The sequence below is a fragment of the Lytechinus pictus genome, chromosome 16 (genome assembly GCF_037042905.1).
Source record: "Lytechinus pictus isolate F3 Inbred chromosome 16, Lp3.0, whole genome shotgun sequence".
NCBI lineage: Eukaryota > Metazoa > Echinodermata > Echinoidea > Temnopleuroida > Toxopneustidae > Lytechinus > Lytechinus pictus.
The window spans coordinates 4,970,565-4,997,509 of record NC_087260.1 but is presented as its reverse complement, the minus strand read 5'-3'; the positions used below and the strand labels follow the sequence as shown (position 1 = coordinate 4,997,509).

Below are 26,945 nucleotides of genomic sequence, written 5' to 3'. Positions count from 1 at the left end.
TACACACCATTGGGGATGATCACCAGTCATTCTTAAAGTCGCTCTTAACTTACGAACAGCTTTATGAAACTGCCCCCTGGGCTTAGAAATGTTTTAGATTTTCAAATGCAAAATGGGGTGAAATACTGCAGTTTGCAATCTGAACTGCGGTCTATCTGCAAACGGGGGTTTGACGTAATGCAAAGTTCTGATGGAAATCATCAAATACCCCCAACATGGCCAAAGTGCATTGGCCCTAAATGACCTTTGACCTTGGTCATGTGACATGAAACTCTGACAGAAAGTTCAGTAATACTTGATAACATTATGTTTATAAATTTTCATGAATTAGGACCATACACTCTCGAAGTTATGATGAAATTTCAAAATCTTACCCTTTGGTTAAGATTTGGTTTTGACGACGACGCTGCCACCGTCGGAAAAGCAGCGCCTATAGCAGCCATTCTCAATTACTTTTTTGAATTCACCATATTTCTTGTTGAGAATCTGTAATGCGCCACTATCCATTACGCAAACCAGTAAAGTATTTTAGAAGGGGTCTAGAGGCCCCTGGTGGGGTCAAGGGGGCAGAGCCCCCAGAAGTTTTGCAATATTAGGCCTTTTGAATTGCCCAGAGGGGCTTTAATCAATATCAACAGAAGAAAATACGAATGCCAACAAACTACACATTATATTTATTAAAAGAAAAATGATTAGTGACATTTTCACAACATACCAATGAAACAACTAGTTCAGACTGTTCTGCACCAGATCTATTGGCTGAAGCAAGTGGCGTAATGAGTAAAAAGAAAGTGAGGGGGCTAGATATGGCAGCTGAAGCAAATGTTGATCTTTCAATACAAAAATATATATTTTGACATAATATTAAGAAAATAATATAATATTCCACTCTTTCCCTTTCCTTTTCTCCCTTTTCCCACTTGTCCTTGAAACACTTGGGGGCTCCAATCCCCACCCCAATCTGTATGCCAGTGGCTGCATTTACAGTCCCTGATTTTCCATGGGCTGAAAATTAGGCGTTGCACTGCACTAACGCCAAAAACTTCACCCTCTTTCTCTACAACTCGTGTTGAACAAGAGTGCATGCAGGCAATCGTGGCAGGCAATACATCGAGCATATTTCACTTTTACAACTTTGGATTTTAATCGGCTTTGGAAACAAAGTTTCTGCTTATTATGTCCCTAATTCATTATCTGTTATACCGTAATCAGGATGTCCTTTGAATATCATATTATTTGATATTTAACTCTTAACCAAAACGTATACTCTGGAAATGCAAAATTATTCGCCGTAGAAATAAAAATCCTACAAGCGGAGCTTTCAAATCACTTGTGTGGCACATAAACTTTGTACAGCATAGAATAAATAAAAAGAACACCATCGATCCTCCATCATAGGGATTATCAAGTGCTAAATTTGAGGAAATCAATAAGTACTTAAGTTTCAAGTAAAGATTTTTTTGTTTTCTCTTTGTATTAAAATGATCACCAAATCCTCATGTTACTTGTAGATACATTTTTTCTCCCCAATTTTTCCTTATCTTTTAAATATTTTTTTTAACCGGCTCCCAAGCGCCACTCCACAAGGCTCGGTGCGCCACAAGTGGCGCGCGCGCCACCATTTGAGAATCCCTGGCCTATAGTCCTGCTCTGCTATACAGGTGAGACAAAAATGGAAAAATCAGACAAGTGGATCTGGTGACAGTTTTAAGAATATAAGAAAAATAGAAAGAAAGTTACAAATTTTCAAAAGTTGTAAAAAAGTGGTAATCCCTTTTGTGTATACTGTATTACACAGATATAGACTTCAAATCAGCAGCATTGGTGATGCCATAGTTATAAGAGACAAGGACTTGTACTCTTCCGTACCCCAATACATAAAATAAAGTTCTAAATGCCTTTTTTTCTCATAAGTTTTACTTCAAATAAAAAAAATGTATTTTTCTTTCATGAGGACATACATGTAGTACAACTTGTCCAATGGTATATATGTAGATGTGTTTAGGAGAAAACCACAAATCCCGGATAATTAGTACATGGTCTATATACATGTAGGAAAGTTGTCCCTACCACTTGTCATAGTAGCCCTAATGAGCAGACATATAACTATGCAAGTTTGGAAATAAATGGCACCAAACCCTTGATCCCATTGACCTATATTTGCATTATAATGGAGTAGCACAACACAAACAGGTTTTATTGCACTTGTTCCTTGTTCCATGCAAATTATATTGTGCGCAATGTGCTTCACATGGCTTGTGCCAAAATACATGTATATGTGTAGCCAAGCACAGAACGTCCCCCCCCCCTCTATCACTCTCTCAGTACATGTGCTTGTTACTCCATTTCTCTCTCTCTCTCTCATCTCTGTGTGTGGTGTATGAATTATTACCGGTACATCTTCTGTGTATACATGCTAATATTTACACACACAATACATAAACATCCCAAGCACACACAAGCAATTTTGCCTTTTAGTGGTAGAGGAGGGAAGGCATATATATCTAAAATAAACTAGGCTAGGTTAATGCACAGCTGAATGAAAGATGTATTCAGACCGACTACAAATTTGAGAACAACAGGAACTTTCTGATCAGGAAATTTACCCTGACCTTCCTCGGTCAAAAAATACCAGGCTTGGGCCAAGAAAATATCCCCCTAAATAGTACAAACTTCATTGTCAAAATTACGAAACTCTCGCAGGTCTTCTTGAAGTGTGTTCAAGCAAATGATGAGAACTTCCTCAACCTAGCAACTACATAGGCGCTTTCGATTCTGAATTACATGCCCCGCCTGCTAATCACACCCCACCGTTAATTTTTGTAACTTTATGAATTTAGCCTGAGAAGGTCTGCTTCCAGTCGTAATGAATGTTAAAGAAAAATTACCTGTTTTTTTTAGGCTTACACAAATTCTAATAAATTTACGGGCATTTTTTTAATGAAGTTGGTCTGAATACATGTATGCTGAAAGATTGAAGGCTAAAGAGGTCTTCATACATGTCTTTACATTGTCAGATTATTCTTAGTAAATCCTCGAAAAAAATTCATGAGAATTATTATAATTTTTTTGATCAATCGAATTCAATTAATGCTTACTCCTCTTTTGTGTGATGGAACTATATATGCATACTTTTTTAAGTACAAAAATGAGTGAAGAGAGAGAGTATGTCACTTGATAGGCAGTATCTGATTTTCAAAGTGAAATAACATTTTGAGAAAACCTATTTCCTGCCCTTATTACAGCTTAAACAAGAAGAAATAAACAAGTAAAAATTAAGCTTGATGTTTTTCAATCAATTTAGATAATGAAGCTGGTCTTCCTGCCACAACAAGCAGTGAAGGAATTTCATTTTAAATCACCAATATCTGTTACAGATCAGCATAGATCTTCTCTTCTTTCACATTTTATGCCATGGCAGCAGCCTATGAAAAGCGATGTGTTTTAGAGATGATGGGACATTCAGAATTTGATTTCAACAGACAGAAATTTGTTTTTCCTTTCTCATTTTTCTTGATTGAGCTGTCATATCATCATTCCACATACATTCGTAATTCCGAAGCTTCGTTATTCCGAAGGTTCGGTTATACCGAAGGTTCGTATTTCCGAAGGTTCGTTAATCCGAAAACGAAATAAGATTCGGAATTCCGAAGGTTCGTTAGTCCGAAAACGAAATGAGGTTCGTAATTCTGAAGGTTCGTTAATCCGAGAACGAAATGAGGTTCGTAATTCCGAAGGTTCGTTAGTCCGAAAACGAAATGATTAACGAACCTCATTTCGTTTTCGGACCAACGAACCTTTGGAACAACGAACCTTATTTCGTTTTCGGATTAACGTACCTTCGGAACAACGAACCTTATTTTGTTTTTGGCTTAACGAACCTTCGGAACATCGAACCTTATTTCGTTTTTTGGATTATCGAACCTTCGGAATAACGCCACAAATGTTCGGATTAACGAACCCTTTTACGTTTTTGGATTAACCCTCAAGCTCCCGGGGTATTTTGATTCTTGTCATTCCCGGGGGGGGGGGGGCCATTATGGCCCCCCCTTAAGATCTCGGCCGCCGATCGCGCGAGCGACGCAAAAATTTGCACGCTGGTAGTGTGTGATGTAATCTACAAGGCTGTATGGTAAAATTTTCCAAAATATTGAGATTTTATTTTATATGAATTAATTATGCTAATTTATGCATAAAGCATACTTTTTGCTCTAATTCACTAAATAAAGCTCCTAGAATGCTAATTTTTGGTAAAAATATTCTTTGTAGCATTCTTAACAATCGCAATTCAAAAAAACTTCGGTTTGGAAATCAATTTCTTATGTATTTTATTGTTTTATGAATTTCTTATGTATTTCTTTGTTTTTTTACTTTTGGTTTTTTATTGTTTTTTCAATGGAAATCGTTCCAGGCTTAGTTCTGATCATAAACAAGGCAAAATTAATTAAGTTTAATCAGTAAAAGTAGAAATAATGATACATTTATGAATTTTGGCTAAATACACTATTTGCATTAGATTTGTACATGAAATCACGTTTATGAGCAATTTTGGGTCTGACATGCACTTATATAATGTTGCGTAATGTCGTAACCGCGTACCCGGGCGTCACAAATTTGGTCTCAAAATTTGCGCGAGACTTGAAAGTAAAAAGTCAGTGAGCGGCGAGGTCAAAAAATTTCTCGCAGCAGATATATCGCGAAAATTGTCGAGGGGGGGGCCATTATGCCCCCCCCCCCCCCCGGGAGAATTAGGGTTAACCAACATCGAGGTATAGGCAATTTACATATTTTGGAATTACGAACCTTCAGAATAAAGAACCTTCGGAATTACGAAGTGTAACCTCATTATTCATACTAGGGCAAGAAATTTACCTCCTCAAAATATTTTTTTTCTTCAAAGTATTCAGGTTTCTGTACAACAGATCTGTCAATTGACTTTCAGGCAATACATGTAGTTCATTTCTTTTTCTTACTCCCTCATCTTTTTGTTGTTGAATAAAATTGGCAAAACCCATATTTTCTTTATTGTTACTTTTATCTATATTTATTTTGGAGGTCGTAACATGATTCGACATTCCATCACTGGATCACTTTGAGACAAGATTCAAAGCTAGATTGGGTGAATGTGTACAACGAGCACACCAATAGCATAGTGTAAAAGAACACAATGTACTCCACATTGTACAATGGAAGTACTGGTGCAATTGTGTTTGTGCTGGTGTATGCAACAGTATACGGTCTACATGTATCCCTCTCCCTTTCTCTCTTTTTCTTTCTCTCTCCCTCAACTTTGTTATTTTATTTTCATTTCTACCCTTCTTTCATTTTACAGAGAGGGCATTATTTACATTTCTTATAAGATTATTGCTACTTCTCCTCTGAAATCATGTTCTAGCTTCATTTGTTTTATATTAAAAAAGAATACAGATAATGAAAGGTCTGAGGGCTGCTTGCAAGACTACTTGTTCTAAATCATTGCCTGATAGTACTCATATGCAAACACACGCTGTTGGTTACAAGGTGGAATTCATGAACAAGCACTTCAATAATACAATTTTTAACAAAGAAATCTTCAGTGCTGGCTGATAATGAATCTGGTGGTTACACAAAAGAAAGGTACAGATGTGTTCAGTGAGTTTAAAGGGGACAGTCAACCAGCTCAAATATTCAGTGTCCACAAAAAAGAAAAAGGGAGGACTGTCCGAGCATTGAATGACATTGAATTTGGTGGTTATACACAAGAAATATAATTTAAATAAAATTAATCAACTTCAGTTACAATTAAAATTTAATGTAAATCATAATTGATCACACCTGATCCTCTTACAATCTGAAGATACATGTATTATTTTGTTTTATCGTATTGACTTGTACATAATTTTTTTTTAAACAAAAGATAATTTTGTATAGTACTGTACAAGAGTAGATTTAAAAGACAAAAGTGGAAGAGGCAGGAGACCCATTTTTAGAGGGAGGAGCTGCCTAAAAGATGTCGAAAAATCAATGTTTTTAAGTGAACGCAAAAAGCAAGACTGTGTTGAAATGTGATGAGTATCATACTATGTTTGGGGTTTCAAAAAATTGTGGAGCTTCGTCTATTCATGTCTGATAAAGCTTCAGTTTCAATGATTTCTTTATCTTGTCCTAGAGGTGATTTTTATGAGCACGATATGGACTTTTTCTGTTGATTCTGAATTATGAGATTTCTATACACATACACATACACTAGGAAAAGAAATGTGCATGGTTACATACATGTACAAGATCCTCTGCCATCATCATCGTCATCACCATCACCACCACCACCATCATCATCATTATCATCAACATCATCACCACCACCACCACCACCACCACCACCACCACCACCACCACCATCATCATCATCATCATCATCATCCTCATCACTATCATTATTCATGTATTGTCACTATCATCAACAGGCTGATCATCCTCATCCTTTCAATCATTGCCAATATCTATAGTCATTGTTATCCTCACCAATGACACCATTACGATAAACATCATCGTCATCATCATCATCATCATCATCATCATCAACATCTTCATCAATCATCAGTGGCTATAATGAATATTGGTCACTTTCATTACCGCCACCACCACCAACACCACCATCATCATCACCACCAACATCACTGGTCATCATCATCATCATCATCATCAACATCATCATCATCATTGTCATCATCATCATGAACATCACCACCACCATCATCACCACCATCATCATCATTATCATTATTGTCACTATCATCAACATTATTACGCTGACCATCCTCATCTTTTCAATCATTGCCATTAGCTATCTCATTGTCATCCTGAGGACCATCACCATTACAATAAACATAGGCTAATCATAATCATCATCATCATTTAAGGACAAGTCCACCCCAACAACAAGTTGATTGGAATAAAAAGAGAAAAATCCAACAAGCATACAACTGAAAATTTCATCAAAATCGGATGTTAAATAAGAAAGTTATGACATTTTCAAGTTTCGCTTAATTTCACAAAATAGTTAAATGCACATCCTGGTCGGTATGCAAATGGGGAGACTGATGACATCAGCCACTCACTATTTCTTTTGTATCTTATTATGAATTATGAAATATTCTAATTTTTTCCTCAATGTAAAGTGAGACAATGATTAATTCTTCCTGAACATGTGGAATAAGCATTTTTTTATTACTACTGGTATATGATTTACTCAAATTTGTCCTTGTCAAATCTGTAAAAAAAAAAATTAATTGTATGATTGAAACAATAAAAAAACAAAAGAAATAGTAAGCAAGGGACATCATCTGCTGTTTCATTTGCACATCACCGAGTCGAGCATATCATTGTTTTGTGAAAAATAAGCAAAACTTTAAAATGTCATAACTTTCTTGTTTTACATCCGATTTTGATGAAATTTTTTAGCATTAGACTGGTTTGATTTTTCTCTTTTTATTCAAATCATCATTTTCCTGGGGTGGTCCTCACCTTTAAAAGCACTAGTCACAATATCAGGAAAAATATACAGGTTGGGATTGATTTGCCTGCAAAATGCCCCCCCCCAAAAAAAAAAATATAAATAAATAAATAAATAAATAAAATTGAAGAGCCCCTTTACTATAACTGGACTATAATGTAGCTAATTTTAGCTGGTGAGATGATAAAGAAAAATAGCCAGAGAAAAAGATATGAAAAAAGGTCCCCTTTATCATAGTATTAAAAATAAAAACCACAACCCCAATAATGATTGTTACCACCACCATCATTCTTTTAAAATTTCTTTTTTTTAAACATTATTATCAATTTACAAATGTATCCATGCCAGTCAACCCAATATGAGAATCGGTTGATTGAAGGGGGGGGGGTGGTATTGGTAATGACTTTGCATTTTGGATTAAAAAATGAAGGTAGGTGTCATATCCTAGTATTGACTGTGCTCAATAAATTGACAGAGGGGAAGGCAGAGAGAGAGAGAGAGAGAGAGAGAGAGAGAGAGGGGGGGAGAGAGTTGCAAGCAGAGATATTAAACAATATTAACTAGAACATGCAAATGCCATGAAATATCATGTACAAAGTCCTTTAATAATAAATTACAACATGCCAGATACATTTACCAGATACATTTTAATTAGTATATACAGGTATATGAAACATATAAATCATTGCATTGACATACATGTACATTGTTTCTGAAACAACACTATTGAATTAAAACTGTATTCAGAAATACATCTGATGCCACATAGGCCTACTGAATGAGTGACGAAGGGACCATAACTTTAGAAACAGTCATTGATGTAGACTTAAAAACTTTCATTGTTTTTCAGAGCAAAATCAACATATAGAAAATTATGAATGAATAAGGAATAAAAATCGTTTGATAACATTTAAGAATAAAAAAAAAAAATTCTGCCTGCATTATATTTTCATGAATGAAAGTAAAGGGGGAAGTACACCCTGATGAAAAGTTTGTTGTAAAAATGCAAGAAAAAAATAATACAAAATATTGCTGAAGGTTTGAGAAAAATCCATCAAACGTTAAGTTATTAGAATTTTAACCTTCAGATTTGTGATGTCACATACCAGTAGCTGTCTCATATGCTATGTAATATAAATGCATTAATGTCTTTTTTTAAATGGTTCATGGTGACCATTTTTTTTTCTTTCAGGAGTGGAAGTGAAATGATTTGACTGTTGATGATATATGGTACAAAACAATTTATTATTTTTTTAACAAAATGGAAGTTCATTGAGGTTTTTTATTCATGACACATGGAAAGCTCCTTACAAATATTGTCACACAAATAACAAATTCTTGTCTTGTCTTTCCGTTGTTGCCCACAATCAAAGTGTTGTTGTTGTTGCCCACAACTAAATTCTAATAACTTTTTAAATCTTTGATGGATTTTAATTACACATTCACGAATATATTTTGTATGGTGAACTTTCTCTTTTATTATATCATTGCAAGAGTGATACTGAAGAGTGAAGTAAAATATAAGTACATGCATACTAAAAAATTAATAAGATTTCAAATATCATTTTACAATATGTCTGTTTCATGGTCAGATTTTTGAAATTTTCCATGTTAGATCTGTACCCACACATTCATGACATTTAAGATTAACAAGTTGTAGTAAAGAGTAAACGTCATAAGCCCCTCCAGAATGACCAACTAGGAAAAACCAAACCACAATACAAGACTATGAAATAATGTTGTCAACTCAAAGAAAAAACAACAATCATGTCATTTTGTCAATCTCATTAATTGATTCAAGTCAAGGAACAAGACTAAGTGGCATAAAGTCTCAAGACTCAAGTCAAGTCTCTCATGATCATCAACTAGCTCAACTCGAGCAAAAAAGCATATCAAATTTTACAGCACATTTCCAAGAAACTAATGCATGGGCTAAGCTGAGAAAAAAGGTCTGATTGTCTATATTTCAAGAAATATATCCCGACCTTGCTCGGGTTCAATGACACTATAATTTTTATGAATAGCTAGTATCTTTATTACGGCTTCGAGAGCGGAGTCAAAAAGCTGGAATGTCATTCAGTCTATTGAGAAACGACGGGGCACTGAAGGGCATTGGCAGGTCAGCTAAAGACACAGGTGGTTTTCCGAACATTCTTTTGTCAAACCTGACAAAAATAAACTAATAAGTATATAAAACATACATCAAAGTTAATTATCCTACCTGCATCTACCACTTCAGATATCTTGCAAGCGTCAATATCTTCAATTACAGGAAATAGCTTGAAATTATAAAAAAAATTGGCCAGAAATCTTGTCCTCCATTTTGATAAGCTTTGCACACTGAGCATGCTCAGTACATTGGTTTGCTAGCGTTTACGGCTTCTCCACTAAGTAATCTTAGTAGACGAAAATGTAAGCTGGCGCATTATTACGTAACATTTGAAGACAAGTTGAAAAATCAACTGGTGCATCTTACTGGGTAATTTGATCTTCATGTAAAAGGGACTTAAAGTGTGATCAAAACGAGATACAATGGAATATAATATGAATGTGCGGGTTCACATGTGCATATAATGTACATGCAAATTTCTGTGTTAAACAGGTCATCCCATTTATCTTAACGAGTCAAATTGCGACAACCGAAATGCGACAGATGGTCAAACGCTCGTGCCATTAAAGACGCACGTTTTATTGTGTCTGGGAGACAAAGACTGCATAAACAGATACGAATTAAATCCTTGACCATTTTAGTCGACTTAAAAATCACACATATTTGCAGGTCTTGGATGAAACAGCAGCTGTCGAAATATATATGCTCATCTCAAGTTCTGTAAAGGTTCCCCAGTTAAAAAAACAATAGGCCTGATAACCTCACTCAAGGGCTGTGCATTTTGAATTCTTGCCTAACTTAGCCGCTTGCCAGGGCATCTTCACTTGTCGGGATCCACATCTTTTCCCACAGAGTTCTGATGTTTTCCATCACATGGTGTCCCAACATCACAAATGGTTCATAGCAAAATGCGGCTCGCGCATTCGTCTTAGGACTTGATATCATATGGCTTTTCAATGTACAAGGTATAGTATCAGGCCTGTCCATATTGACTACTTCTTTCTCCGATGGCTCATTTTCGGATTTTTCTTCAAGGGCGTCGTTGCTGCTGTCGACTTCCTCTGAATTCGAACCCCCTTCGTCATGTTGTAGAGCATATTCCTTTTTGAGATCTGGGGGAAAATAAATCAATTGAAAAAAATTGTTAGCAGAATGTTCCTGCGACTGCACCTTTTCTGTACAAGTACTGCAATACTCTAAACGAGGGATTTACTCTAAATGTAAGAAGAAGAAGAAGAGGAGGAGGGGGAAGAAGAAGAGAGAGAAAGAGAAAAAGAAAGAGAAGAGGAAGAGGAAGAAGAAGAAGAAGAAGAAGAAGAAGAAGAAGAAGAAGAAGAAGAAGAAGAAGAAGGAGGAGGAGGAGGAGGAGAAGAAGAAAAAGGAGAAGGAGAAGAAGAAAGAGAAGAAGAAAGAGAAGAAGAAAAAGAAAAAGAAAGAGAAGAAGGAGAGAGAGAGGAGGAAGAGCAGAAGTAGAAGAATCAAAAGAGGATTTTCAATCATATTCTGGTCAAAGCAAAAACAAAACAAGACAAAACATAGCAAAAGCACAACATAATTTACAACAATAATAATACCAACAACAACAGCACACTCACAACCTGCACATTTTGTCAAAAAGAAACTTTACCGTTGACCATAGTTTCAATGTTTTGCATGATGAAATCGATAACTTTTAGAGCTTGGGTAATTTGTAAAATAAGTTGAAAAAACACCTATATAATCAAGAGGCAATCTCTTTGGTAATCTTGAATTGCCAGGAGGATATTTGCTACGGTTTATGAAAATATGTGGTTCAATTTATGTAATTCAGCTTGAAGTTATTCTTCATTGAAACTGTTTCACAAGAATGACCAAACAGTGTTATTAAGACTCTATGATAAAAAATTAATTGCTAAATCATTATAAATAGCTAACGGCAAAGATGCATAGTAGCATTTTGAAATTCATTAGAGAAAACATATTCCTTTCAATAATCCTTTCAATCCTATACAAAACGTTACAGCTTATAAAATAAGGGAATGCTAAGACACAAAATTAAAGCTATAAATCAAGCATACCTTTTTTCATTTCCATTTCTAATTGGAATGTACTATAGACCGGATGCTAAAATACATTCAATTCTAAGCATTTTCTTAATGTTAAAAAGAGTCATCATATAAACTGTATTAGTGATTCTTTATAGTGATTCTTTAGTCGTCTGTTTAAAGGGGTACTCCAAGCTGAAAATAATATGATTTGAAGTGATAAAAAGTATACACACAAAGCCCTGCAAATTCGATCAAAACAAGGAATAATGAAGTTATGAAATCTTATAGATTTGCATACTACTATTTCGGTAAAACAGTTCTATGCATGTCTTCATGAATATTCAATGAGAAAATTGACGATGTCATATACCCACTTGTTCGTTTGTATTCTATTACATGTAATTATTTTTTATTTAAATTTTGTCCTCCAAGAATTGAAAAGACTGGATACACAACTAATTTAATGCATTAGATATTTATTGCTGCAAATTACCTTATCACATGGGTGACATATCATACAATATGGAAATATGAAAAATTATAATTTCATGTCAAAACATAAGAAAAGGGAAAGTGGGGACATGAAAATATCAACTCACCTAATACATATTCATGATGACGAGCATATATACACTTTAAAAAAGTATTGCTAAACTTTAAAAAAATAACTTCGTTATAATGATTTGCTATCAGAATTTGTTAAAATATTCAACATTTTACTCAGAGAATTCTACTCTTCATTTAGATATAATTATTTTCAGCCTGGAGTATACCGCTAATACTGTGAATGAATTCGGATCTACAATATTAGTTTGTATTGTTAATTACCTGATTATTGAAAATTGCACTTAATTATGACAAGATGGATAAACTAATCACTAATGTATATATTATGGTTCTGTATGGCAATTTTTGTTTTCTTTATGTGATAAACAAACTTCTTCACGAAGCATTTTAACGGGGTAGAATAAAGATATGTAGCAGATTCTGAAGTTTAAAACAAATCACACAAAGACATTCCACGATTCCTTTATTTTTTGATGCATTTTCATTTGATTTTCAAATATTTTTTGACATTTCTAAAAAGTAAAAATAGAGTGGAAATACATGTAAACATCACGGAAATATTGAAATAAGATATAGGTAATACAAAATGAAAATATATTGCAATTTTTAGATTTGAAACTAACAGGGATAGAACGAAGTTGCAGTTTCATCAGTGGCAAATTCATCAGTGTTTTGAACTATAATGGAGAGATCCAGAGTAAACCCAATCTTGTCAGTTGTGTATCTCCTTATGCATAGCATTACAAATAACATCGACCCATGGACTAATTCCAGTGTATTTTTCCTATAGTAGGCCTGCTCGCTTCGGTTATTTATTACAATTGTTCTGTAAAGTGGTTTTCCATTTCCATTATAATCGACACAGAGTAGCGTACACCCTTAACAAATATTTATCACGATATTTTTATATACATATAAAATTAGACTTAAGTTTGTATTTTATGTACTTGATAACCACGTAAAACGGAATACGTCTATGTTTTACGGCAGATATTATTTGTTATTTTTTTTTCTTTTAGAAAGATCATTTCTAATCAGTCACTACAGTCAATGTACGAGCTCTGCATGACTATCCAAATAGAGATAAATATGATTAAGCAATACAAGTTATTTGATACACGCTCTGTATGACACGAATATATCATATATGTGATGGAAGCGAATTAATGTGCATTTTGGTTCTAAATGTCACAAATAAAAAGTAATTCACTCACCGTTAATATGACAATCACTAAGATGCAAAGGTAAAGAATCAGATAGCTCTGTTCTTGAAGGTAAAGTCGCAAATTCACATATCAGTTTAAGATTTTCTATGCTGGATTCCTCCAATAGCGTTTTGTTGGCCGCCATTTCTTCCTTTTGTCTATTCTGTGTATGTGCGTCCGCCCCCTCCATACAACAGCCGTGGTAGCAGAATCAGACTATTATTATGCGCGTTTTCACGCATCATGTATACAGGGAAGTGGTAGAAATTATAATATTTGGCGTCGGGTGAATGGGGTCATACATATCATTATCTTGATATTAGATTGAGGATCGATCATTGCAGAGCGTGCAGAGCTGACGCTATTTTATCACAAAGCTACCATATTGAGGAAAATTTAGGGCTCTCAAGTTCCTCAATTTTCACCCAGAAATTTGGATTTTTCTATACATCTCTAAGTTTAGTGAATACATTAAAGGTATGTACATCGTGCATTTATGGAATTATTATTGTTATGCCATGGATTTGTGATCTATGTATATTAAGGGTACGTTTGTATCCCTTATCTGCTTTTCATTTCTACCTCATTAGCTATAACTTTGGAGGTAGAGAGAGGGAGAAAAAATAAATGGATAAGATCTGAATGAAAATTCTTTAATGATTTATAACTATTCAAAGAGAATGAGGAAATAAAGTTCTGCAACGCTGGAAATGAAATAGGAAGGAACTAATTTCTCTCCCTTCCTCTTATCTTCTTTTATAAAATTGAGTAGTAGTTAGGTTGATAATTTCAGCTCTCATACCTCCTCTAGACATATCAATGCGCGGGTTATTTATTATGGAATTTTTTCGATTATCTCACTGTTGTGATACGACTTGTAGCAAAAGGTTGACATTACAAATTTTTCAGAGCCAAGGATATATATCTAATAGGATCATGAGATTAGAAATTCAAGACATTTGCATTGAAGTTCAAAATGATTATACCCCTATATATGGGATAGAATCGTCTACTACTCCAGGTAAGATAATGATTAGCCTACATTTCGTCACCAATTTCACGAAGTCGGCCAACAGCGCGAAAAACGAAAAAGTAAGTTTCGAGAAAAACGCATTTGAAAACTCTGATTCGCTCAAATTCTGATTTTGGGTATAAAACGTACGTTTTGCATGAAACTTTTTCGGAGCGAGATGGTACGGGAGTTTATAATTATGACAATATGAATACTTTTACTTTCAGATGTAAAGTTTAGAAGGAAGTCTATTTCAAACTACTGGCCGGGTTCGTGAAAACGAAAAAAAAAAGAGTTTCTACGGTACGCGACGTTTTTACAAACACGTAAAAGCGTAGTTTCAGTTCACGCATTTAGAGCATAATTGGACATCCAAACGTCCTTTTTTATATCGAATCATTGAAAAATTTGTCGAAAATATATATTGTTGAAAGTTTGAGGAAAATCCATCAAAGATTAAAAAAGTTATTAGAATTTTTATATTTTTAATTGTGACGTCATAGTGCGAGTAGTAGTTTCCCCACATATCGTACGGGAAAAAATAAATATACGAAACGTCATTTTCTCACAAATTTGAAAATGATTTTGATTGTATATTCAGTATATAGACAGACAATTTATTTCACACCCGCTCCTGAAAAAAAAGTTGTGTCATGAACCATTAAAAAAAAAACCATGGGGGCTCGTATTTAACGTCAAAAATCAAAAGCTTAAAATTCTCATAAATTTTCAAATTTTTCGTGGATCTTCTTCAAGCCTTAACCAATATATCTTTCTTTTTTCTGGTATATTTTAGCAGACTTTTCTTCAAGGTTAGCTTCCCCCTTTAAAAAATTATAGTTTGGATCACTAACAACTTTTCACCAGCTTCAAAGACTACGTTAAGATATTAGGAGTGTACCATTTCATATGTAAAATAAAATTATCTATAATCTTTCTTGAAAGTAGTTTCTGTCATTTATCAATTTAATTTCCCAAATAAATGGTAAGTCCGGACTTAAAATAAGAATAGAATTCAAAGAACAAAATACTGAAAATGTCATCAAAATCTAAAATACTTTAAAAAGTTTTAGTAGTGCGTTCTCTGTCAACTTGCTCTTTCACATCCTTTCTATAATTAATAAGGTCCTTCAGACAAATTTCTCATACCTACAGAAATCATTTTCGACACAAAATCATTTACTTCAAATTTAGATACAGGGGGAATAGTTAGAAAATAATTTAACTATACTATTCACACTTTTTAATAACCTCACTCACTATAATGTAAATTGAAATCCCTTAGTCATGTTTATCAATTGTAAAAAATAATTTGATGTGCCACACTTGGTTTCTTCATAAACATGCAAACTTTTCACTCCAGATTGCTAATCATCTTCCTATATGACATCCATTAAAGATACAAGTATACCTTAAGTTAAGTTTTGATGACTTCTTTTTGTTAAATTAAAATGACATTTAACTGCATCAGACCAATGCAATTACATGAAACTTTTCAAGCTTTATCAAAATGATTTTGTTTTCAATTCTTCAATTGTGCAAGAAATATGCTTGACTTTTGCATAAACCTTGTGACATTCACAAAATATGCAAAAAATATATCTTCACAATGGCATAACTCGGGATTATTCTATTTTCATTTACATTAGTATCTGACTCACAATTATTGTGCTGATATTGCAAGTTAAATACTTCATCCTCTTCATTTTTTCAGTGGTAAAAATTCTATAAAACATGAAAAATCTTTTTCTCCCATGCTGTTTTTGCAATGGTGCTATAGAATGGAGGAGTACATTCTTAAATAGACTAATTGAAGATTCAGCTTGATAAAATGTAAATGTACAAGTATTGCCACCTTAAATGTATGAATTCTTCAATGTATGATGAATAAATAGAGGTTTTGATTTAAATAAAATATTATTTCTATTATTGATTTGAAAAAAAATGCAAGTAATCCATTTCAGATTCCTTTACAATCAAGCTCAAATATATTCTTTATATATATATCAAAATTGATTTAAAAGAAAATAAATGCATGCACATTCAGTTGAGCTATTCATATTGTAGGTACCTTTAAGTTAAATAGAGATTATTTACATATGAAACTAAACCGACCAATAGTATAGATTTAAATTCCATTTCAAATTATGCAATACAAATCAGTGTGAAGGCATTAGGACATTAACCCCTATAAAACTGATGAAATCTTTAACACGTATAATAAAACTTTTAATAACATATTTTTATTAGGACTAGACATAATCCTTCACCAAGTTTCAGTCTTTTTTGCAAGTTAGAGCATTACAGCAACATTTTTCATCAAAATTGACAAAATTATTACATGTGACAAAATTTATATTGAAATCAGTCTAACAAAAAATGAGGTTGCAGCATTTTAAACATATGTTTAAAAATGCCATATTAGACATAAATAATAATAATAAAAAAATAATCAAGACTGTTCTTGAATTCATGTCATCCTACCTTCAATTTTGAATGATGATGCACATTCTTTTAATATCTGTCTTTGTAAAGGATTTTTTTTCTTAAAAAACCCCACAAATATATCTGGTTTTCTGAACTATGCATATGGAGAACCATGCATATCTTACTGCATAGCAAACTTTGAAATAAGTATAAAATATTCAAGTTCAGTGCATTCTTAAAAAACTGGTCGCTTTGAAACCACTTTCATCTCTTTTCACACAGTTGTACACATGTATCCCCAGGTTAAAACATTCAACTGGAACAGTATCACAAAAATGATATGAAATAGAAGTCTGAATTGTACACATTTAGGGATAATTACCCAATCAATAACAAATGAGAACCAAATAATCACTCTTGTACATAATTTTCTAGTTATACATTGAGAAACAAATGAACATCATTGCATTTAACAAGACAGTTATTCAATTATTTATATTGAGTATTGAGCATGTTTTATTATGTTTATCGAAATACAAAAAGTTGAACATTTTTAGAATTTCCCTAATTACTGTCTCGGAAAGGATATTAATCATAGGCGGATCCAGCTTTTGGCGAAAGGGGGGGGGGGCGCACTGCCGAGCGGCGCACATATTTTTGCACTTCACCGGCGCCATAAAAGAAAATGTTGAAAAAGGGGTAAAGTCTGACCCTGTCAAATAATCTTTTCAAAATGGAGGATTTCCACACGCAGATAATATTTCCGGGGGGGGGGGGGCAAGACTCGAACATTTGGTGCACATCTCACATTTGCACATTTTTCATAGTTTTCATGAAATTTTAAGGAAAAAAAATGTTTTTCACAACAGCAGATCGCGAATTTGCCACCCCCACCTCCTTCCCCCTTGCTGCGTACGACCATTCCCTGAAGTCCACTTAAACATATCTCATTATAACAGAAAATATACATCAATTTAAACATATAATCTCTCTAAAACATATATAGAGAGACTGAAAAACTTATTAAAGAAAGAAACAAGCAACAAGTAACACAAATTATACATGTTATGTGCGATTTCAGAATCTCGTGTATGAACCCTTTTATTGCGATGAGGCCAATACTTTTGTATATTAATAGAGATACAAGGTTTTTTTTACTATATGTATATATATCTATATATATATATATATATATATACAGGGGCGTCGATTTTTTTTTTCAGATTTGGGGGCAAAATGATGAATCAACTTTCCAAAGGCGCTCGATATCACACAAAACAAACTCACACAAACACACACACACAAATGCATATATATATATATATATATATATATGACTCATGCGAGACACATATCTCACCAACAAATTAATGCGAGCGCGAAGCGCGAGCTGAAATTTTTTAGTATACTGACCTCAAAACAGGAAAAAAAAGGTGCCTGTTGAGGACTATTTGTAGTAATTCATGAGGAGGATACATATCTCACTACACAGATAATGCAAGTGCCGAGGGCGAACTGAAATTTCTTTATATTCTGATAAGAAATTCTATGCATTTTTAGTACCAATGATTAAGATGTGTATCTTAAAAAAAACAATAGATGCGAGCGCGAAGAATGAGCTTAAAATTTTGATATTTCGATCTAAAAAAATGACAGTTTAATGGACGTTTTTAATGAAGAACAAGATTATATCCAGCAAAAGATTATTGCAAATCGAAGCGGGAGTTCTTTTGACGTTTAAAACTGAAAACGGGACATTCCATTCAACTATTTAATCGTGAAAATTTTGGGGTTTTGCTACAGAAATATGATGCGAGCGCGAAGCGCGAGCTGAAATTTTTTTATATTCCAATCTGAGAAGCGGATAATTTGAGCACGATTTTAAATAAAGAACGAATTGTGTAGCTCCATCTCAATATACGACTTGTTGCGTAATTATACACTCCCGGTACTAGCAACGGGTTTTAGCAAAGTTTTGGACTAAAATATCTCATCTTCATAAAACACTATAGTAGCTGTCTTACACTAAAGGCCATAGAGTTGGCACAGTGTGGAATGTGTAAAGAAGAAAAGTAACTGACCTTTTTTTATTAAAGCATTGGAAAATAAGATGAAAATTAAAGGATTTGCTCTACGCTTTTGTATGATTATGGGATTTTAAAAATAGATTAAAGATTTCATGACATCTGTGGGCAACTGCCCCGCCCCAGTCCACTCTGTAAGGGCATGCGCATAAGCTTTGTTATGACCATTCAACAATAAAATGTATAACGAGGTGCCACTGATCATTCTTGACCGGCGCCGATCTAGATTTGGTTGGCAATAGGCCCTTCTTCATTATTCTACCGGCGCCTATTTTGGAACCAGGGGACGCTGATTATTCTTGACCGGCGCCGATTTAGAACAAGTAGTGCTGATTATTTTTACCGACATCACGTAAGATTCAGGCAGCGGCAATTCATAATCGACTGGCGCCGATTTAGAACCAGGAGGCGCCGATTTTTAACCAGGTGGTGCTGATTATTCTTGATCGGCGCCGGTTACGAACTCAGGCAGCGCTGATTTTTCTTTACCGGCGCCGATTTATAACCAGATGGCGCCGTTTATTCTTGCCCGGCGCCGATTTAGATTTAGGTGGTGCTGATTATTCTTGATCGGCGCCGGTTAAGACTCTGGCAGCGCCGATTTATAACCAAATGGCGCTGATTATTCTTGTCCGGCTCCGATTTAGATTTAGGTGGCGCTGATTATCCTTGATCGGCGCAGGTTAAGACTCTGGCAGTGCCGATTTTTCTTGACTGGCGCCGATTTATAACCAGATGGTGCCGATTTAGATTGAGGTGGCGCAGATTATCCTTGATCGGCGCCGGTTAAGACTCTGGCAGTGCCGATTTTTCTTGACTGGCGTCGATTTATAACCAAATGGCGCTGATTATTCTTGATTGGCACCATTTATATGCAGGCAGCGCACTGCTGATTATTTTTAACCGGCGAAGTTGTTGGGAAAAGGGTAGTTAAAAGAAAAGATAAGGAAGATGATATGATTGTGCTTTGCTGGGGGATAGTCTTTCCTTACTGTTGCTAATATTATATCAGTGTATAATTTTTTTCAAGCGGCGCCTTCGGCGCCGCTCAAATACTGGATCCGCCACTGTTAATTGCTTGCCGAAAAGAGACGAAACTTCACCTAGCCGTACTTCATATGAACGTGAACTCACATTTACTACAAAACTGTGTCCACAATAAAGTGTAAAGACGCATTTAAGTAGAACCAAGGCTATGGTTGATAGATGGCATGGTTACACTTCGTAATTCCGAAGGTTCGTAATTCCGAAACACGTAAATTGCCTATACCTCGATGTTAGTTAATCCGAAAACGAAATAAGGTTCGTTGTTCCGAAGGTTCGTTAGTCCGAAAACGAAATAAGGTTCGTTAATCATTTCGTTTTCGGACTAACGAACCTTTTGAATTACGAACCTAATTTCGTTTTCGGACTAACGAACCTTTTGAATTACGAACCTAATTTCGTTTTCGGATTAATGAACCTTCGGAATTACGAACCTCGCTTCGTTTTCGGAATATCCGAACCTTCGGAGTTACGAACATCACTTCGTTTTCGGAATATCCGAACCTTCGGAATATTAACGAAGCTTCGGAATTACGAATGTATGCGAGATGGCATAAAGCATTTCTACCAGGATAGCTCCGTTCTTACAGAAAATATCTGAATATTAAGCGATTCTACATGCTTTTAAAAATGTGCCCGTAAACTTTAGCTTGACTGGGCTCACTTTAAATCAGACAGGTTTCCCACTAAATATTTAGGACAATGTATGCCTTTTCATTTTTTAATTAAATACTTCTAAAAATTTCCACGGAAATTTGCTCTTTGATCGAGTGACTTACAACCTGGGATGATTTATCATAAAATCAAGTCAAGGGTGCTAAAACCAACCCATCTCTTGTAGAGAATGAAAACGAAGGTTAGCTGAACTCGATGCTCGTCCCTACTCATGAATATACATTATTTTCTTTTCATTGAGCTTGCATTTGTGCAGAGCATTATCAAGAAATATAATTGGAAAAAAATCAAGAATTTTGATACAGATATCTCATCTGAGTAACATAAACTATACATGTATCCATCTACTAAACATTTGTTGTTGTTCTTTTTTTTTTTTTTTTTTACAAATACTAGACCTTAGACAGGCGCGGATCCAGGGGGGGGGGGCACAGGAGGGGGCACATACCCCCTTTTGAAAAAATACGTACTTTTTTTGCTTGTCAAATTTGTTCGGGTACGAAATATCCTTAATTTATGGTTGAAACTTTTTCTTTTGGCTTGTCAAAATTTTCCTCCTCAAAATTTGCCCCCCCCCCCTTTTAGAAAATCGTGGATCCGCCCCTGCTTAGAGAACATTAATCTGCATCAAACCAATACAAAAACATAAAACATTTTTTTCAACTTTAATCCAATTCTACCTGAAAATGACTAGTTTAAATTCCATTATGTAACACGTAATTCAGGGAATATACAAAAAGTCTATGTTAAGCCCTGCCTGAGGAGGAGATGCTTGCGTCGATCCTTGTTCCCTTGCAGGTGTTGAAGCTATGACTTCTGTTTGTGGAGCTGCCCCTTTACAATCTGGGTCTTCTGCAAGTGTTGATGTTAGACTGAGTAATCTCTCAAGATCGAAGGACTACTGCTGAGAAAAAAAAGAACAATTACAAAAAAAAAAAAAAAAAAATTACAATCAAATTTCATACATTTGCTTAATTGACTGGGTATGATTTATTCAGACTATAAATATTAAGGACAATGAACAGACCATGGCGAGGACGATGGTAGGTGTACATATTATTGTTAACCCTTGATTAAATATGTCGATTAGTTTAATTTATCACATATCATGCATGATACGGACGAAGGTAAAAACAATTCCATTTTAATCTGATAAATGATTTAAACGGTTTCCCTCACTATCAATACACCATTAGTAGTACCAATTTATAAAATATTTTTTCTGACTTAATATTTCAGCCACTCCATACTTCTACGGCGACAACCCGGAGGTAGTAAACCTATACTACCATAGAGATACGCTACTCCAATTCTATGTTGGTGGCGATTGTCAAAAGAAAATAATGGGCCGAGTACTCCGGCCAAACGGTACAGAAACGGTAGAGTTTCCTATCGAAGGGGAAACTGTCGGTAGACACACCCGTGCGCTTGTCAAAGTGTGGCTAAAACTACCATATGACCCTCAGGCAGCAGGAAGTAAAAAAGAATGGCACTTGATCATTCGGTATTTACAAAATGGCGCTCCATTCACTAGCAGAAGAATTGTCAAGATGTAAAAGGTAAGTCATACCTAGTAAGGAGTGAAACAGTCCACATGTCTGTAATATTTTTTAGAAAGAATTGAGGCCATGCATATCAAGACATCTCTCCTAGAGGAGGACACCCAGCCAACCCATTCGGCTGAAAACTTCTTTATAACATTGATCTGAATAAAAAAAAACTTTTGATGATAGCCATCGAATTTCAAATATATGGATACATGATATCAATTTAATTTGTTTTATTTCATTTTTAACAAAACAAGCGCCTTGAGCATCTAATCAGGATGGAAAGTGCGCTATATAAATCTTATGTATTATTATTATTATTATTAAAGTAAAGTGGTTGAAAATAATTACCATGACATTTGCAAATGAAACTTATACAATAATTTTTTTGACAAAGTAGCTGAAATGTATCAGCAGTTTAAAGATCTTTTAGCGATGAAGAGTAAGACAAATTTATATACATAAAGAAACTTGATAATGAAAACATAATTGATAATTTCTGTAGGTTCATCAAAGCAATTATAAATAAGAGAGGGGAGTTTTAACACCAACTACATTTTTCTCTTTGATTCAGGCTATCTAAAGAGATATCTCTATCATAATTTATAGATGCATTTAGTTACTTCATGATCTGTGTTCGATATACATATTATGTTTCATTATATTGCATTTATCATGTTTATGCTATATACTTTCTCTATGTTAATTCCCAAGACGTCATTTTTCTTTGTATATAAAAATATATATGTATATTAATCCGAAATCTAAGGAAAATATGGAACACTTCACAGGTCTTATAGAATTGTATGTAAGCAAATTATCATAAAACATTGCAAAGATCTGAGAAAATGGAGGGATCCACAAAAAGGCAAATGCTTGTTGTGTGTGGACCCCTCTAAATAATTATTGTAGAATTGCGTATGAAAACAGACACAGAGGTGATAGAACAGCAGCAGCAGAAGAAGAAAAACAACAACAACAAAACCAAAACAAAGATCAATATCATAGTTGAGCGGTTGAGCCGAACAATTGTGCTTATCATGACTAAAGCTAAAACATGAGAATTTCACAATTATTAGTAAATGCCGTAAGATTTAATATTAAAGATGGGAGGTAAATCTATAAATGCCATTTTCGGTCGCTGCCATGGCAACGGATCAATTTATCAAAAAAATGACATACATTCCCATGTTAATGGTAAATAAATATGGTATAGATGACCAAAAAGATAATTTTCAAGCGTCCAAATAAATACATATGAAATTTAGAAATATTTACTATCACGGAGATAGTTCCGTTGCCATGCTGACGGTTTGTTTTCCCCCAGAAAAGTATTAAAAAAATTATTAAAAAACGTAGAATTTGATTTAACTTTAATTCCCCTATTTCACAATGCTAAAAAGTTATGCTGGTTGCTTTATTGTATAAATAACATCTTAAGTCATTGCTATGGTAACCAAATATCATCTGATTTACGAAAATAACGTAGTTGATAAGACAATGGACATGTTGAAACTACAATTAGAATTGACTTAATCTATATTTTTAAGTTTGACCTATATACTCATTTGAACAAAGACTACAGTAAGTTTTCTGCATAAGTTTCATAGAAAGATAAAAAACTTATGTTGCCTTGTTAATGCTTGAATTAAAGGAAAAATATCAATGATGCAAAGGGCCCGTTGCCATGGCAAAAGGTAAACATATTGATGAAAATGTGGAATATGATCATCATTCCATTTTCCCTAATTGGACGGTGCTAAACGAAGATATGTTTGTGGCTAAATGTAAATGTAAATATAACACCTAAAGCCATTGCCATGGCAGCCAAGTAGCATTTGATTTCCTCCAAAATGATAACATGAGGATCGAGGATATTCCAGTAGGGGAGGGGTGGACAAATTTTTGTTCCATTTTCACTGATCGGCTGATCAAAGACTTAAAAGCTGTGGGGGGGGGGGGTCTTAATGCTAGAGGTTTAAGTACAATTTTTTTCATCATGAACAAGATGTTGAAATTAAATATTTTTAGGACTGGTTTGGAAGAATAAGAACAACGAAAACGTGTCTCAATTTTCAAATAATGCAAACACGAAAATCGAGCTGAAAATTTGTAACCAGGCCGAGATGATTTATAAAGAGACGTTCAGTACATACTTTCTGTATTCGTACCTCGCTAAACAAAACGTGAAGCGCCAGTACGTCACTAATGGGCATTGTTGTTGGGATTTAGATCAAAAGAACTGGGGGCATTCTAAGCACCTATTTAATCATCAAGCGATTTTTTTTCTTTACGAAGAAAGCGTGAAAATTATCACCGTTATTTACACTTTATAGATTTACAGTAAGTTCCTAACAAGATTCTCCATGACTTTCGAGCACAGCCTTAACGCTTTATTGTAAAATTTAAACACCTTAATTGCATTTGGGCTTTCTGCAAAGTTTAATGTAAATAACCAGTTATCATGTTTACCGTGGTGATCGCTTTCTGCTTCAAATTTTTTTTTCATTCTTAAAGGCCATCTATACATCAAATAGGCGAAACCCAATTGAATAAAATGCAGGCTTATAATTGGATATGTTGCCTATGTATTTGATCCCTGACGTATATTAGTCAGCTGATTTTTTTTACATTATACTTCCACATCAAAAATTGCACTTCCTGTTTTAAACTCACATTGTACTTTTTATGCCAATGTACCTTTTCATAATTAATTACCTGGCTAAAGGTGAGATTTTATCATTTCGGAGCAATATTATTATTATTATTATTATTACTATTATTATTGTTATTATTATTATTATTATTATTATTATCATTGTTGTTGTTGTTGTTGTTACTGTTTATTATCCAGATGCCTATAGTCAGTGGTTTAGTATCGTGACTATATAAAAAATCATATGCCTTATGAAATTTTGATTACTCTGCTCTTCCATGGGTTCCATTAAACTGCATTTATCATAAAAGTTAACACTAAATGTTTATCAATATTTCTTACCATTTTCAGGTAGCGGCTGGTCCTTATTGACTGTTGGAAGATAACTTCTATGGGTGATTTTTTCATCACGACGCCCACTCCACTCAGCATGGGATATACTGAATAGTTTGCATCATGTATAAAGTTTAGAAATCACGAACTGTGTAGTACAGCTGCAAGTTTTCCGAAAGTAATCTTTATCGTGCTGTATATTAGTAGATGATTATGATCATTAGTTTAATTTGCGAGGGGGGGGGGGTGGGAATAATTTACATATCAGTTATTCAGTTTTTGTACTAAAACAGTATACATCAAATTTTAACAGTACTTTTTACCAATAAATTGCAAAAAAAGTTTATGAAAGAAGTGAGTAATTACATTACTTTAAAAGATAAAAATGCTTACACCGCGTGTGCCTTTAATGATTATAGTTTGAACGTATGGTATTCGTGCTTGTGATGATAGTACCCTTCTGCAAAAATATATGTACATCATTTTAATGAATTTTTGTACAACGAGTTATTTTCTAACGTTTTGGCATTTATTATTAAATTGTCGATTAACAGAATTCTTCAGACAGTTTGATGAAAGCGATGTATACTAATAATATGGAAGTTATTACGATGGAACAATAAAACAAACCATATGGATGCATTCGTCACAAGCGAAACAGTTTGAATCTGTAGAATGAGGATATCAGGCATTGCTTAAAGGACAAGTCCAACCTACCAAAAAGTTTATTTGAATCAAATTGAAAAAAATTCTGCTGAGCATGACATTGACAAAATTCATCGAATAGGATGTAAAATAAGAAAAATATGAAATTTAAAAGTTTTGCCGATATAAAACGGTTATATTTTCTGGTCGTAATAGGAATGAGGGGACTGATATCATCACCCACTCAAGTATTTTTTTTGTATTTTCATGTCAAATGATAATAATAATAATGATGATGATGATAATTATAATGATAGTAGTAACCAGCAATCCATAGTGAACTATATCACAGCGTTGAATTTTCCCCTCATTTTCATGTTAAACAAATTTCATTCCTCCCTGAACATAGGAAATTACCATTGTCTAACATTTTGTGTTCAGTCAAGTTGATCCTTATTGTCAAATCTGAAAATTCAATCAATGAAAATCAAAAGAAATAGTGGATGAGAGAAAGACCATCCTCTGCAATTTTCGACATATAGCAGTCACACATACCCCTCCATATTATACCCTGGGAGATATTTTTCCTTTGAAATGTTTAAAATAATGATAATGATTCATTTTTTTTATAATGCATAGACTACTTTAAAAAGTAATTGCCACGTAATTCTTATGTATATGTCATACGTATGTAACTTTCATTTAAAGACTGTGTATTCAAGAATTTATCTGTAATCAATTATCTTTACTGAATGGTTAAACGGCAAAACGATAAAAACTGAATCAATCGTTTGTTTCTTTTCAGTATACGCATGACGCATTGACAGACGGATACATAGCATAATGTGAGAGAGGGAGACTTATAGATAGAGAGAAAGAAAGAGAGAGGGAGAGGGAGAGAGAGGGGGAGGGAGGGGATAGGGTGAAAAAAGAGTGAGAGATAAAGGGAGTAGGGGAAGGTGGAGACAGAGAGAGAACGAAAAAGAGTGAGGTATAGATTGGGAGAGGGCGGGAAAGAGGGAGGGAGAGATAGAGAGAGAGAAAGAGAGGGGGGGAGAGAGTGTGTGTGGGTGTGTGTGTGGAGGGAGGGTTCGTGTGTGAATGTAATTTAAAAGGAGAAA

General features: G+C 34.3%; 1 protein-coding gene and 1 long non-coding RNA gene across 3 annotated transcripts in view; one reads left to right on the top strand and one right to left on the bottom strand.

Annotated features, from left to right (window-relative positions):
• LOC129279364 (uncharacterized) overlaps positions 1–9,844 on the bottom strand; it is a 38,145-nt gene extending 28,301 nt beyond the window's left edge. Inside the window, exons 1-2 of one of the 2 annotated variants that reach the window (XM_064110828.1) lie at positions 9,714–9,844; positions 375–444 (exon numbers count right to left, since the gene is read on the bottom strand). The gene's annotated coding sequence lies outside the window, so the exon portion shown is untranslated. Of the gene's footprint in view, positions 1–374; positions 445–9,689 lie in introns of both variants that reach the window. The other variant, XM_064110827.1, reaches the window with a different exon arrangement.
• Positions 9,845–14,231: 4,387 nt separating this feature from the next.
• LOC135156924 (uncharacterized) lies at positions 14,232–26,605 on the top strand. The gene is made up of 3 exons (XR_010295975.1): positions 14,232–14,422; positions 21,883–22,202; positions 25,198–26,605. It is a non-coding gene; the product is annotated as an uncharacterized LOC135156924 (long non-coding RNA).
• Positions 26,606–26,945: the final 340 nt, after the last annotated feature.